The sequence below is a fragment of the Lepeophtheirus salmonis genome, chromosome 8 (assembly GCF_016086655.4).
Source record: "Lepeophtheirus salmonis chromosome 8, UVic_Lsal_1.4, whole genome shotgun sequence".
NCBI classification, from domain to species: Eukaryota; Metazoa; Arthropoda; class Copepoda; order Siphonostomatoida; family Caligidae; genus Lepeophtheirus; species Lepeophtheirus salmonis.
In genome coordinates, this window is record NC_052138.2 from 37,467,575 (window position 1) to 37,482,491 (window position 14,917).

At 31.5% G+C, this 14,917-nt stretch overlaps 1 long non-coding RNA gene across 1 annotated transcript; it reads right to left on the minus strand.

The window, feature by feature from the left end:
* Window positions 1-7,508: 7,508 nt before the first annotated feature.
* LOC139906210 (uncharacterized) lies at window positions 7,509-8,998 on the minus strand. Its single transcript, XR_011781572.1, has 2 exons — window positions 8,846-8,998; window positions 7,509-8,694 (listed from the first exon to the last, which is right to left on the minus strand). It is a non-coding gene; the product is annotated as an uncharacterized lncRNA (long non-coding RNA).
* Window positions 8,999-14,917: the final 5,919 nt, after the last annotated feature.

A 14,917-nucleotide genomic window follows, 5' to 3' on the forward strand; every position in this document is an offset into this window, starting at 1 on the left:
CCTATCAAAAAGTGGGTGGAAAGAGCCTTGTGTTAGTAGAAAGGCCATTTTTGGAATGCAATGAAAAAAAAAACATCTCTTCCAGATGTGCTGCTCTGGTGAGGCCTTCAAAATGGCGCCCCTACCAAGCAGCGAAACCGATTTCGTTTTAATTTTGGTAGAACATATCTCAATATATGTTCTCAAACATATCCAAAATTTAGAGTGGGATTTTAGTGGGATCACTTCCTATGAGAGCATTAAATAGAGTATATAGGACTGCTTTTACATTGTTTGGATTATTGTTCAGTATTTAAACTCGTATTTTATGTAGTATACAGATTTTCTCTTGATTAATAAAATTAAATAGGATTCTAATTTAGATAAGCACAATAAAATTGAAAATTCAAATATTTTATCAAATAACATTACGATAAAGTAAATAATTTTCATTTTAAACTTAAATTATATAACAGACTCAACTTTTGACTCCTTTCATTCACAATACATGCGAACTCTAAGTGATTGGTCTAATTCGAGAACAAATCAATTAAGTCTTTGTGTACCATAAATGGTTCTTACAAAACTTTACATTATTTAAAAAAAAAAATCCTTTAGATTTTTGATAATCTTTTCCGGTGCCCAACTTTGAGTGGGCCTAGAACGCTCCAGATGAGTCACAGACCCCTAATATTCCACACACTCTCTTCTTTTATATAGAAAAGCCAGCTCACCAAAAATCATCAAAATCGGTCATGATCATGCCGTAAATTTCAAAAAAGTGTCTACACTTGACATGGAATGACCCTTATATCAATTCATATGAGGTGTTCCTTATTCAAGAATGAAATAATAATAAGAGTTTGAGTACTTTAGTCTTAAGAGTGCTCATAAATAAAAACAAACAAAATTCATTTTAACATACCATTGTTCATATTTCATTCCAATCTCAAAGATACAAGCACATAGGTAGAATAATGGTTCTTGTTATACATGTACACGTCTGCATTATTTCATTAAAACGACTACATTATTATTTTTTATATCAAAAATGTTTTTATGATGTACATCAGGGAGCACTATATACGGTGCATCCTTTATAGGCGTTCGATGTTATATTTTCAGACCTATCATATTTTATTAATACGACTACATTATTATTTCTTGGATCAAAATATGTTTATTATATACATCATGGAGAGTATGCAGAGCACCCGGGAACTTGTTGTTTTGCAGGCAGATGGATTAAAACATGATAAAAACTTTCTTGTATTAATATAGATAAAAAGGGGACGAATACATCATGCGATAAAATCTCTAAGAGACGAAAAGGATTGCAGCAAAACAAAGAATCTTATACTTAAACCACTCTAGGGAAGTAGTGGACACACAGTAAAAGAAGAGCTTGTTTTTTTCTTCTCTTGCCGATAGGGTTAAAATTGTCAGCTGCCACAAGGTATATCTTAAAGATATTGAAGGTATTTTATGCACTACATAATGGCTTAATATAATCATTTGTCATAATTAGCCAAATCTGTAGTGCAGTGTTTTGTAATGCAAATATTCCCAAGTTCCTGATAAGATGCACGAAAAAATTCTCAAAAGAGACAAACAAAGGAGTAAAGAGTAATGTTCGGCCTAATAAAAGTTCAATTATGCTTGAAATTGTTTGCCATGTTTAATTATAATTAATTACTTAAATGGATTATTTCATAATAATATTATTTAATTTATATTGTAAAATTAACTTTATACTTTAATGTTTGAAAAGTAAATTCCGTTCATTTATAACTTTATATTTATTTTTGAAAACTAAATTTAAATGGTATTCTTTCATAAAGATAATACAATATTAACAATAAAAAATAACCATTTTATATTATGAACCATGAGAGAATACTACTACATATCAGTTAGTGCAATAGTTGTAAATGAACCCCTTATTTTATTCCTTATAATTTTGTTTTTGTTGTAGATTGTTTGTCTGTCCACCCTTTCACTCTAGGCCTTTACTTATAACCAATTTATCCATATGAATCAGTTAAGTAATGACAATTACGTTATTTGATGAGCAGAATTGTCAAAACGCCTTCTATGTGAGTAACATACCTAGATTATATACACTATAAATGATGTCTAGTTTGATATTATTCATATTTGATCAACTATACAGGGAGTGGGGTTCAGATTGTCGCCTACTTTAAACCTTGATAACTTGAAGACGACATTATCAAATAAAAAACCGGTTACCAAATAGGAAAGCTATTCTCGTCAGCTGACGATACGTAGTTCAGTTAGCATCATGCCGTCATCATATGAGGAGATAAAGAGCTATAAGTGGAAAGAGGAGCTTTCGAGGTCCACCGTAGTCAAAGCATTGATTAATAATGGAGGTGAAATCTCCAATTCAACAATTGCTTCAACCTTAGGAGTGAATTTACGGACTGTTCAGCGTATCCGTAAGAAGCTAGAGGACACCTGGGATGTTGATGCTACCATAAAGAGGGCACCCAAGGAGGAGGGCGCCGACAGGAAGGTCAGGGACACTGACTTTGTCGACAACGTGAAGAAGATGGTTGAGGATGACCCTACCAGGTCCATGAAGGCCATGGCGAAGGCTCTGGGCTGCCATGAGAAAACAATAAGGACTCAGCACCCTGCCATGTCTCCAAAATCTCCATGCAGTGGTTAACCGAGAACTGTGATGACGTCGTAACCAAGGAGTTGTGGCCTCCTAACTCTCCCGACCTTAATCCTTTGGACAATTTTGTATAGGGCTATGTCGAGAGACATACTAACAGACATCCCCATAGCACCAAGGCCAGCCTGATGGACTCCATCAAGGAGGTATTCGGCAACATAGACAATGAGATGGTTAGAAGAGCCTGCAACCGGTTCGGAGGCCGTTATTAATGCCAACGGTGATTATATCAAATGAATGGCTACTCTATACCTATATGCTTGTCACAGTTTTCATTTTCAATAAAAAAGTTAAAAAATGTATATTTTGTGTTGTTTTTTGTAGAAAAATATTTTGGCGACAATTTAATCCCCGCTCCCTGTATATACATTATCTATAGACAAGGATTGCCATGTTAAACACCTAAGTAGTTGTTTTAGCAAAGTTTTTATCAAAAACGGATGCCTTAAAGATTAAATCAGTCAGACCAGCAGTATTTTTATTGAACATAAGCTTTTTGTTATAAATATTTACTCCAATTTGATAGAAATCTTATTTGTCATGTATTTGTATTTTATTCAAACTATAAAAAATATCAATGATGATGAGACAAAATATTATATAATTGTTACTTCAATATGCTTCATGTGGAGTTTATTTTTAGATATTTGTTTGAATGACGGGAAAAAGATTGACATCCTTGAAGCAAGTAATTGTTAAAGGTTTAAAAAAACAATTTGTATGTAAAAGTTGTTTTTTTTTCAAAGTTCATTGGAAAATATATATCTTGATGAATTTCCTTAAATGTCTTTATTATAAGATAACTTTTTGTACCGTCATCTTTGACAATGTTGTTAACAGAGTTGTAGTACTTGGATCCGGATAGTAATTTTTTGATAGACTCGTCTCAGATTATTCACCATGTGGACTCAAAGTTGACTGGGTATCATATGAACTTTAGAATTGCAGTCATTTGGCATTTGGGGAAAGAGTTGTTTGTAAATTGCTCTGATTTGAAGTGTGATTTTTCGCGAGGAATTACGGTTCCCTGGATTATGGTATTTTTCACATATATTTTTGTAATGTCCAGCTTATAATCTTTAAATCGGTATCCCCCCCGTCATCTGGGCATCATAAATGTATTACTCCTAAAATTAAAATTAATTTGATATTAAATAGATGATTTTGGGAAGGTGATTTAATAACAATAATTTATTCACTCATTCATAAATGAATATAAAAGTATTCCTCATTAAACATTTATTTACTCTCAACCCAAAAATTATAATCCAACTTATATATGATTTAGTTTTGAGAGTTGAATGTTAATTTAACCACTTTAACATGAGGTTTATTCGATAAGAAGTAAAGTATAATTAACCAAATGATCACAGAGTGACTATTTGTAAACCATATGAATATTAGATCATGGCGTTAGCTAACTAACACTGAAAAGTACCATAGTTAAGGTTGATTAGTTGAATTAGAATTAACATTCTTGCTAAGTTGTCAGCAATTTCTAACAATATTTTGATAGTTAAGAAGAATTTACAATCTACCCATTCATTTTATGCCTTTTTTCTATTTTTTTTTTTTTTTTTTTGTAAGGAAAGGTTGCGATGTACAATAAAAATAACAACACGAGATAAGAGAACAAAAAGAATTATGGATAAATTATAACAAAGGAGCACTTTGTGTACCTTTTTCGCATTTACTTAAATACAAACGTGATTTGCTGAAAGACTAATCCCATGTCTTATTCAGGTAAAAGAGCTCAACCGAAAATATTTAATTTATAAAATTGAGCAATTTCCTTTACAAATGAAACGTAGAACAATTAATGATCAATAATTATTATGTAAATATTTTATTTATTTGTCACAAGAAAAGATTAGCAGTGTTGCGAAATTTGAATCTATAATTGTAAATTGTTAAATAGTTTTATCAATACAAAAATTAGGATCGAAAACAATTACATCGTAATTAGTACTGGATGAAGATACGATTATTTAATTGGATTTTAAAATAAAAATAGGAAGCCCAGAGTCCATTAGATAAATTAAGAGAATTTAAGCATGTGTTTAAAACAATATGTAGAGAAAATAGTCTCGAAAATTATGATTATCAGCATAATACAAGTAGTAAAGAGACATCCATTATTTTCCAATGGATGACTATATTAATGTGTATCTCACGTAGTATAAGTGCAATAAGTTTACGCTGGATGGCGTTAGAAAAGAAGACTTATAAAACAACTTTGTGATTGGTTGACTTAAGTCTGTTTGAGTGTTCCTCAAATATGAAAAATACGCCATATTTTTACAGTTTTTCTTCGATAAAGGGAAAAACACAAGACAGACGACTAAAAAGGTGAATATTGTTTATGGTTCTGATACTGTTATAGCCAATTATGCACATCTTCGGTTTTGTAAATTCCGTTCCGGTAAATTAATGTCAAAGATGCACCCCACTCTGGAAAACCAATTGTCAAAAATGTGGGTAAAATAATTGAAACCGTATTTTACGGGCGTCATGTAAGCATTGTTTTTGTGGCCAAGGAAATAAAAATTAATGAAAAAAAATTAAAATAATGGTTTAATTTACTCTTCGCATAGATTGCTGTTGTGTATTTGAGATTAATTTGCTTGAAAAGTGTTTTTTTTTCTTTTCGGGTTATTTAGATTTTATTTTAACAACTGAAAGTAACTATATAATTTACTCGTATTCAACGTCACCTTCGTCTTTCGTGACACGCTTGTAAATAGATTGTGCAAGCACCTTGGTGGACCACTTGTTTGATGATTGCTTTGTTAGAAAAGTTCTGTGAGTGCCTTACGAGCAATGGATCTTCTAACTTTAAGTATTTTGCTGACGATTAAGGGAGTGATCGATTTGTAGGTAAATACACCTTCGATGAGTTTGGCATAAGTGGCTTGATAAACAAAACATTATTTTGCAACTTTTAAATTATATTGAGTCTTCTTTAGTAGTTAATTATTTCTAAATATTCATTTTATATATTCTTGATTGTGCTATATTTTATAATAGTCTGTCTAATTTTCGTTTGTGTACATGTTTTAAGGAATTATTGTTCCAATATATTGTATTATATTATTATAAGATTGTAGATGTTTAAATGCATGCCAATAAAGGGCAAGAAAAAAAAAGATGCTGGTTCACATGTATGCATGTACAAATTTATCATATTTGCATTCATCCAAATGTCATATAAGGAATCGTATACCATAACTACAATAGACCAATACACTATTTCTTATCTTTTTTATTTGTTTTTGTTAGTAGAAATGTTGAGGGAACATGTCCAATAATATCCTTTTTGATAAAAAATGAAGAAAGTATAAAGTTTGAGCCATATTGATAATGGCTTAGACGTTTTCCACATCCCTTGAAGTTGTAAATTTCAAATTTTTATGAATAAAATAGATTCTTACCTAAAAATGTAATAATAATAATATTTCCATCTAAAATGGTCATTTCATATGTAGTCATGTCCAATTAATGCTTCAAAATTGAGCTAAATATCCAAATAAAAATAAATAAGAGCCTAGTGTTTTCCAGGAGAGTTATATATCAGTAATGAAAAGAAAAATGGATGCACTTAATATTTATAGAGAAAAAATTGATTATAAAGACCTCTATAGCTTTGGCAAAAAAATGCATAGGATAAACTTGGGTGGGGAAGCTAAGTGACAGAGCTCTCTTGTTTTTGAGGGATAAACATAGAGAGTGTGTAATCAAACCTATATAACGATTGTAATAATACACATTTTACCTAAAAATGCAAATAAAAGTTAAAATGCAAAAAATGTCAATAAAATCCAAAAATGAAAATAAATCTTGTTTAAATTATTTGGACATCACTACAAACTATGGCAAATAAAATACTATCGTACCGTATACAACTTCATATGGGGGAGGTCCCGACCTAACAAAGAGAGCACAACAACTTTGGATGAAAAAAAGATTTATTTTTCAACGAAATGTCCTTCCCGCTCTATAACCTTGAGAAAAAACTGGAAAAAAAAGTCTTTGTTGCTGAGAAACTTCTTCACATCACTGTTTTTGGTCAAGTGTGAGCAAATTAATTTCTCTATTTGGGAATATAGGGACTATTTTTACATGAAATTGTAAAAATTTACGACTTTAAAGGCTGTCAATGACAGATAATCTTGATCATGATGGCTCAAATCTTACATTTAAAAAATACAAAAAAACATTTTTGAACAATGTCTCCCCAACATTTTGAAGGTAAACATTTTCAAAACTAGTATAATCTGCATGGGTACAGAGGATATAAATATGTCGAGTCCTTATTTTTGCATAACTCGTTCATTCTTGGAGTAATGATTATGGGCAGATCACATTTATTTTTAGATAAAACATTAAACCCGTGGTCAAACACACATTATCATAGACCAAAACATGTTGGTTTTTTAGTTGTCATTTTGAAACATTCTTTTTTTTGTAGGAGACATTTTAGAATATAAGAAAGTTTTCAAGATTGGAAAATAAACCCTAGATTTTTACGTAAAATGCTATGCAAACCAAAAAAATATTTTTTTTTAAAATAAAAACTACATTAATTTCAATTTTTGACATTTACGATGGTCAAATTTTGGACAAAATAATATATAAAATTCTATAAAACTGTCAATTTCCGTAAAATCCATAACGTTGAGTACTTATATAAATATAATCAAATGTAAAATACGTTGAGGATCAAACATCAAAATATACATGAGTAATTATCGGAAGATGGCCCAGAGAACTTGGGTATAGCAAGGAAAAAAGTAAGTAAAGAGTACTCAAACCATAATAGCGAAATGAATAAAGTAATATTTTTTATTAATAAGTTCAGCGTAGTAGACTAATACCTAAGTAAGCAAAACTCATATTCTATTAATTTTTTCTATCTTGTCAGGCTCTTCATAAATGTATATAATATCTCAGGAAGAGTAACATACATTTTAAAGCAGGATTTAACAAAAGGATGAAAGGGATATAAAAGAAACCAAAAAAAGAAGAGATACATTTTTAACTTTGAGGCTTTATGGACGAATATTTGTGGCTTTTTTAATCCTATATAGTCTGCTACACAAATATATCTTATTCTTTGCTATAAATCAAAATTTGATAATACATTAATAATTTAAACAGTATTTGAACAAATGAACAGGATATCATTGATGCGTGAAATAATCAAATGAAGTCACCGTAACTCACTTCATATGGCTACTGCAAAATAATTCATTTGAGAGTAACTTATTTATAAAAAATAACAAGTCATAAGTATATACTCACAATCTGGAAATGGTAGTTTATATATATATATATATAATGGTTTTTAATATTTATTATTTTTTACGATGTTGCCTCTTACTTTTTGTAATTCATATAGAACTAAATATGTCGTATGAAATAATAGTTTATGCGTGTTGAATACCTAATGTCCTTAATATGAAACGTAATATCGGTCCCATAGATGATGTCCGTCCTATAAAATGTCACAAATTTTGTAGCACCCGCTACAAACATAATTTTCACTAATGGTGTACATAGTAAATTACATTGGTTCAGAATAACATTAACGATATGTATTTCATGTGGGAGAACAATTTGTCATCATTCTTAATGGCGTCCTAAATAAAGTTTTTTTTTAATAGTTATAAACATTGAGTGCTTATTAGTGTTGAGAATTTTCCGAGACCTATTTTTTAACAATGAGGAGGGTTGCTGGTTTAAATCCTTGTTGGACTGGGAGTAGAATTGAGGATCGACATCGGATTAATTCCAGCCTAAATGGCCTTCATAAATACGGAGTGGGATTTGTGTTTATTTATTTCCTCTCATGGTATTTGGAACTGATCTAATATGACGCCATGATAGCTAAACTTCTCTCCTCCCAAACATTGTTAGGATTGCAAGAGGATCCGCAAGTAATAATCCAAGTTGATTGTTGAAGAAATGTAAGAAACTTCTTCGATAGAAGGAATGGAATGTTTCAACAGTGTCGGCTAGAAGTAAAATTTGAACTTACATCTAATACAAAACATAAAAAACGGCGAATATGCCATGCAGCAAAATCGTCAAGAGGCGAAAATGTATACGGGAAAATAAAAAATACTAGTTGAGTGTAACTTTAATTAGAGTTGTGCAGAACTTCACCTTTTCGCGTGCGATATTTTTTGTCTAGTTGGCAATCTGAGGAGAGTGTATATTAATTTTATAAGCTGTTACCACTTTTTTGAATGTTTCTTTAATTGACTACATGGAGTTGCACTGATTAAATATAAGTAAAGAGTATAGTATTACAATGTCTCTCCATCTGAACTAGGAATTGTGTTTGAAGTACATATACATAATGTATATTTCCTTCTCTTTCTAGCTCGCAGCTAATTTAATAAACGCCATCACAGGTAGTCTACAATTTTTACAAACATTTTCCAAATTGTCATGGTTACAATGTTAATTTTCTTCTTTTTTTTTTGTTTATGTGTTTTTGCTAACCGGCAGATCATATTTTCTACAACTCAATTTATAAATATATGCGTAATAAAAAAATATAATTATATAAGAGTACGTGTTACGTTAATACGTTATATATATTGTTTAAATACAATATATTCTATTCATTCCACTATGTTGAATAAAAAACACAGATGAATCTTCTTGAATGATTGTTGTTTGACTTGGGCGTGTGAAGGAGTTATCAAACAAAGGTACTTATTTTTTGACTATCATCTACAAAGTTCTTAGAATTGATTATTCAATTCCTTTAAAAGCGGATCTTCCATATACACATGTATAACACCGGGTGAAAACTAAAAATTTACAGGTTTGCATATTATTCCTGAATGCTTTATGTGTTTGTTATATGTATTTTACAAAAATATATTTTATATTATCCTGTTCCGAAATTATTGAGAAGGTTTAGTTTGAAAGGAAAGGAGAAGAGTTAGCTACAAAATCCCACCTGCATGGATTTAGTGATGAATTTTATGGTGGAGAACATTCAATAGTTATTCAGAGATTAAATAACTAATGTCTACATACAACATTTGCACATGTTTCTCCATTTGTTACTGAACATGGAGACTCAAAAATTGCACTTGTACTTTTTGAGACACTACTAACTGGGAAAAACAGTGTCTGAGATTAACTCCGACCTCACTATCATTTACCCTGATGCATGCCCTAATTGTGCAACCATCTTTCGATGGGCTGGTGAGATCTGGGATGGCGAAGCTCGAGAAAGCTGTCTCTGAGGACGTCTTGGGAGATAAAGACACACAACAATATTGCCCAAGTCAATAACTTTGAAAAGAATAGAGTCTTAGCGGGGCTTTCCCTACCACCCACAACGATTTTAAGAATCTTGACTGATGATGTCTTCCTCCAAAGCTTCCTCAGCGTCTGGGTACCCCCATTTTATCTCTCAAATCAACAAGGATGAGCGAGTGAAGTGATGTAAGGCCGTGATTAAGCTCTTCCAGTACCATAGGAAGCAGTTTTTGGAGTCCCACCTGCTTGTACAGTACTAGTTGTATTCCGTAAGCTGAAGCACCTGGTGTGGGATTACGATTTTGATAGACAGGAAGACCTCGTACGTGGCGTTCAGCGGGTGATGAAATTATTGAACGAAGAGGAGCTATCCAGGCATTTGTGGGACTCAAATAGCTTTGAAATCTCAGTTGGAGTATGACCCATTATGTTAGAGTTGTGACCTTGAGTCATTTAAACATTAAACATATTCCTCCTTATTTCTTCATTCTATGGGACTACAGATTTCTCGTTCCATTTATTCAAGACAAGAAGTTTCTTCAATTACAATTATCTATTCAACTCTGGCAATGTATAGATTATTTTACAATTCCGTTTTAAAGTTATTTTTCTTCGAATTCTCCAAAAAGTAGGCCAGTGGTAAGCTTGGCTTTGTGTTTGCATATAAGTATAGAAAAGGAAAAAAATGGATTTAGAGTATAGTAGAAATCGTAAATCCCAGTAATTGATATATTAAAGCATGAATGATTTTGACCGTGTACACAGGAGCTCCATCCTTCTAGAAGTTAACATTGCAATAAAGGAATTTATTTGCACTATATTGTTCACGGCAGTTCGAGGTACTCCAAAACATTTTATGATTGTGCATAGACTTGGTGTGGTTAATCCCAATGAAGTTATTAAGATTATCTGCATTGATAATGGAGTTGTTGATGTTGTAACTTTGAAATCTGAGTTGAAGTCTGACCTGCACGAATTAAAGTTGTGCCTTTTAGTCTTGTGTCCCACACTAATGCCATTCTTTGTTGGTTTAAAAAATAATAAATCTTTCAGATACTTTATCAATACTATGTAGCCACAAAAAACCTCATAATTTTGATTTGTAAGAGTTGTTTTTTTAATTTTTCGTCTCCACTCCGTATACCTACATAATATATTAAGATAATATCAACCAAGGATAAAAATATTCATAAGATAAATAAGTACATATAAATTCAAAGTACTCGCTATTGATGTGGCCTCCAATGCAATGAGTGAACACTTTTTGTCTTGGGGATTAAACAAAATGACGTTATAGAATAACTGTAATATACATATATTTAACATATATTATATGTGGGTTACTTAATATATCAAATACATGTATAGAAGGTGGTAATGTCCATCAGTTAAAAATATGAGAATGAAAGATTGCACTTTTTTTTGTATTCAATTAAAGTAATTAAAGAATTTTATTTTTTCCGAACATGTCATTTTTTCAAGAAGTAATCACTAGAACGTCAAATACAATGAGCAAAACTTAAGATTTTTTGCAGAGTTATAAGGAGTGATACATAAAATACGAGGCTAGTTAGAAAAGTCCTTGCTAAGTTCAAGAGGTAGGATTACTAGCGTGTATCGAGCTTAAACCAGGAAGTGGAGTGATTTTGATAAAATGTACGAAAAAGAATTTCATGTGTTGATCAGACATTACTTTATGAAAGGCAGAACGCCTCAAGAGACTTATAATAAGCTTGATAAATATTATGGGGGCTCTACACAGAACAGTTTATAAGTTGTTTCAAAATTTTCGGAGAGGCCATATGGGCACAAGAGACACTGAACTGTTGAGGTTACTACTCCAGAAATCATTGATAAAATCCTTGATATGGTGATGGATGACAGAAGAGTGAAGGTGCATCAGGTTGCTAGTGCTATGTATCTCTCGAGTGGGACCCCTATTTCTATTAATTTTGCGACCACAACTGCAAAGGTGTGAGCAGGTGCATTGCCGTGATGGAAATGACTTTTTTGGAGAGGAATCATTGGTTTTTTTTTCTTGCAGCACGGTTTTCAAACGGTCCAATAACGATGTATAATATACTCTTGAAATAGTTTTACCCTTTTCCGAAAAGTAAATGAGGATAATTCCTTGCAAATCAAAAAGACTGTGGCCATAATATTGTCAGCCAATTCCTCGATACAAACGAATGGCAAACAGAAAAAAATAGACTGATCTGGCTGATGGTTAGTGTGTGTTCTTCCAAGAGATTCTACTAACTAAACATAGTCTCCATACGCACCAGTAGTGTCATCTCTCGGGCTTTGCACGGACTTTTCAAACGACCCTTTTATATACTGGCTGTATGTCAAAATAAAAGCAACCGAAAGCGAACTTAGTAATCCTGCCAATTTGAAGAAATATTTTTGGAGGAAAGTAGCATAATATTTCCGTCCTTTAAAAAAAATTCTGTCTGTATCGGTGTTACAAAAAGCCGTCTAGGTCGGGTTCATGTTCAAATTCGATCTAAACCGATTCCATTGATACGTTGTTGATGATGTCTTCCGTGGTGTAAAACTATGAACATTGGTTAAAGTAATGTTATATGAAGTACAATTGTTATAAATCATAAATCAAAATAGGGGAGAAATTCGGTCTTTAAATTAAGACCAAACCAGGAAAAAGTTCGATCTTCCCCGGAGTTTTAACATGACTATCTACATAAACCATTAAAATATAGATACCCGGGGCTATTCACCCTCCAATAAAAAACCGTGATTAAGACACAACTACAAGAAACTGATTATAACACGAATTATTATAAAATATATCAATTATGATCTATATCACCATATAAGTAATATCAAAAATAGCATTGCAAATTAATCTATTGCACAGGAGGTTTTGTACTATAACTAAGTAAATCTGTTCATATCTTGGAAGATGGAGGAAAGGAAAGGGGCCCGCCACCAATTTATATATTTGTATTTATATATTTGGTATTGAAAATAAGCATGCACTCATCCATGTGTGGGTTTGAAAGTTTACATAGATGGCATTGAAAAAGGCACTCGTCTCTTGTTGTTCAATATTTTACTTTTTCCGTCCATGACTCATGATATAAATCAAGTTTTTTAATTTGATTTTAATAAAGCCCTTAAGGCAAAAGAGATTTTTTCTATGAAAACGTTGTATCCATTATTTGTGAATACTTATTCCGCATACCTAATAAAAATGACAATTTCATTAAGTATAAAATGATTGACCGTATGCGATAATGTTAAATTTTGAAAGGTTAGGGTAGATTTTATTCACAAATGTGGACGCATACAAAGGTTTTTCTCAAAGGATACTATTTTTCAGATATGTCTCAGGGTTATACACTTACGGGAAATTATGATGGCATCCTGCATTTCAATTTTAATAATATAAGATTAACATAATTATATATAAGTCACTGAACTAAATATTGATGATTTATGAAATGAATGGTATTTGTAATGGACTTTTGCATTCATTAGCGTAAAATGAGCACATTTAATTCAATTTTGATATGATTTAATTAGAAAAATATCACATAGGAATCATGCACCGTTTTATCATGAGTTCGAACCGACTTTTTTATTACTCCTGTACTTCTGATGAAAGAAAAGAGGAAGAGACAATATAAACAAATAAAACATCATGAAATGAAGTCTTATCACATCGACAAGAAGTTCATTGATGTTCTTTGTCTCCTTGACATGTTTAGGGAGTTTTTACCCAGATTGGGAATGACAAAACTCCTAAAACTTGAAGTAGAAGTTCTGACTGTTTATATTCAATTTTTTTTTTTTTCTTTCTTTTTTCTCTCAAGTGCTGAAGTACACCAGTAAAAATACGGTTCGAATTCATTATAATAAGAAATTACATTCATTTATAAATGTTATATATCCAAATTGAATTAAAATGCCCTTATTTTAAGTTATACTATATTTTTTTTAAATGAATTATAAAAACCATCAACTGAAGGAATACCCATTTTAGAATTATAAAATAAGTAGTACAAAGATACATTAATTCTATCATAATTTTTTTTTTTACTTTTAGCCCGTGGATTGGGTTGTGTATTAAAAAAGTATTTTAAAGTCTGGATTGGAAAAAAATTCGGTCTAGATGGGTCTTACAAAAATATAGATGGATCGGTCTAATATAAAATTTAATCTGTAGACAAATTTTTGATGATCCCATGTGTGGTTTAAAATTGTGAACATTGGCATATAACGTCGTATATATATATATATATATGTGTTGCATAAATAAAATCTGAAAACTCATAAATTAGGCGGATCAGGGATAAAATCGTTCCATAGATTTTAGTGTACTTTTTGCAGGTCGGATCAAGTTACATAATTCCAAAAATCATACCCGATTGATGTAAAAACAAACTTGTAAACTTTTGAAGCTTATGATAGATTGAAGAAAAGAATAATTGAGAATATATGGGTAAAACTAAAGTATTCAAGGGAAACAGTGGACACTCAGCAGAAGGAGAGCATGTGTTTGCGTTCTCTTTCCTGATTGGCTTAACATTGTCAGCTTCCATATATTCCAAATTGAATGATCTTGGATGTTTTCTATTCAACAGACATAAGACTAAATAAATTAATTTGTATAATTAATATGGTCGTTCAGGTAGATCAGACCATCTTTAATTACATCCTGAACAATAAGGAATTCATTTTACTAGGTTATTTCAATAATAAAGTGAGAGGCTGAGCCTTAGCTTGAAGTTAATTGCTCAACTTTTAATTCAAAATATGTATTTACAATGTAGGAGACCTGAAGGAACACTGTTATTGAATTTACTTGAGCGGGGCACTGGAGAGCGTACGTCAAGAAGAGGCTCTGATATCCAAAGAGCACAGTCTATGACGCCTACAAACACTGGAAGGAGTACGGGGAATACATTACAAACTCCTACAAGTCTTGTAGTG